This window comes from Papio anubis, unplaced genomic scaffold, assembly GCF_008728515.1.
Source record: "Papio anubis isolate 15944 unplaced genomic scaffold, Panubis1.0 scaffold5247, whole genome shotgun sequence".
NCBI classification, from domain to species: Eukaryota; Metazoa; Chordata; class Mammalia; order Primates; family Cercopithecidae; genus Papio; species Papio anubis.
The window spans coordinates 1-1,668 of record NW_022165454.1 but is presented as its reverse complement, the minus strand read 5'-3'; the positions used below and the strand labels follow the sequence as shown (position 1 = coordinate 1,668).

Genomic DNA, 1,668 nt, shown 5'->3' with positions numbered 1-1,668 from the left:
GTTGTGGAGAAAGGCTTCAGCGAAGTTTTTTGGTGCTGTAATAATCCAGTTAAGGGACCATTTCAGGAATTGTTGGAAGGTGAGTTATTCTGTAGTAACTATGCTTCAATTGCCGTGCAGTACGCCCAGAAACAATCCATTTCAACTTCTGAACATTTGGTTTGGAACACTTGTTTGATGAATATTCAGTTAAACACTTGGATACAAGCTCTTGCCAGAAGGTCAAATCTCTGCCATTTATCTTGGAATGTTTCTGAAGACATTCTACTCCTTCTGTTAACTCTATACACTTCTGTGCTTGGATCTCTAATGCAATGATAGACAATGCTAACACAGAAGGCTTTGCTTTAGAAAATATGATCCTGCAATGACATGCCTTAAGTTGAGCTTCTCGTCTTTCAAAATTAATGCTATTTCTCCTTTCAAGTGGCAAGTTCTCTTGAAGGAGTGAATAATACAGTTGCAGAAATTGAAAGGCAGTAGTAGCTTTGACTTTCCAACACACCTTCTCCAATACAATCTTTTCCATTCTCATCAAGTCTGAAACCGTAAACCTATATTGACTTATTCGGATCAAGTCAGTTGCCAATGGGACATTCCTTTCCTCTTCTATTGATTTTACAGCCAGATAGAAGCAGCTCAGTCCAACACACCCAAGGTGCTTGGGCTGTACCTTCATTTTAGACAGGAATCTGTCCAGTAAATTCACAGCTAGAGAAAATGTCTCTGTGTCGAAGCCAAAGAACTGAGTTAGACTAAGAAGATCTTTTACTTCAAAGTCCCTTAGTCTTGCAGTCATTCTGAGGCCATTATCATGTGCAGACTCAATTAGTCTCAAGCCACAGACCTTTGGCTGACATCTAGACTCCTGTTCCAACAGGGCATTCAGCTGGTGTAGCAGTTTCTGAGAGTCAGTTGTTGTCAGTACCTCTATCATCTTGACAGCGACTGCAGCTCCTCAGCGGTAACCACACTCCCCGGGCCTGCTCCCCTCACCCCACGATATTAGATCCAAGAGGCCTATGAGGAGAGGGGACTCGTAGGCAAGAGGAGAGAGGCCTGGGGAGGGGGCGCTGTCCTGGGTGGAGGTCTCGGCAGCGCAGCCGAGACGACTTGGCCCTGATCAGGGTCAGCTCGGAGCCGAAGGGCTTCATAAATATTTTAAATTACCCTTTATCTTTTAAAAAATTGTTTAGCATGTCAGTGTCAGCTATGCTTAATTTTTCCCCTGCTTTTATTCATCCATATTATGTGTTCTTTGGATTTTGCCCATGCATACACTCCCTTTAAAGCTTTCATTTAAAAAACTTTTAATCAATTCGAGGGCAGTTTATTTGTTGACTTTCACATTAGTATAAAATTCTACTATTTATGCTATTAATTTTATTTAGGATCTACCAGCCACTTAGAAGAATCAGTGATATGCATGTAACACCTGTAAAGTAAAAATACCCACGAATATTGAGTCCTTTCTCTGACCTGTGGCACAATCAGTACTGCATGTTTCTTTTTTCTTTGTATTTGATGAAACTGCCAGTAAATACGATTACATATATTCAGTATTGACCAACAACACTTTTCTTACTTTTTAAAATGTAAGCATTAAAGTTTACTATAATCATTTTGAAAGCAGTCTGATTAAATTTATAGCCTCACTTTTTTTTTTTT

At 39.9% G+C, this 1,668-nt stretch overlaps 1 pseudogene across 1 annotated transcript; it reads right to left on the bottom strand.

The window, feature by feature from the left end:
* Nucleotides 1–6: 6 nt before the first annotated feature.
* Nucleotides 7–1,143, bottom strand: LOC116273298 (annotated as a pseudogene). Its single transcript, XR_004181690.1, has 2 exons — nucleotides 1,084–1,143; nucleotides 7–982 (listed from the first exon to the last, which is right to left on the bottom strand). The product of XR_004181690.1 is annotated as a cyclin-G1 pseudogene (transcript).
* Nucleotides 1,144–1,668: the final 525 nt, after the last annotated feature.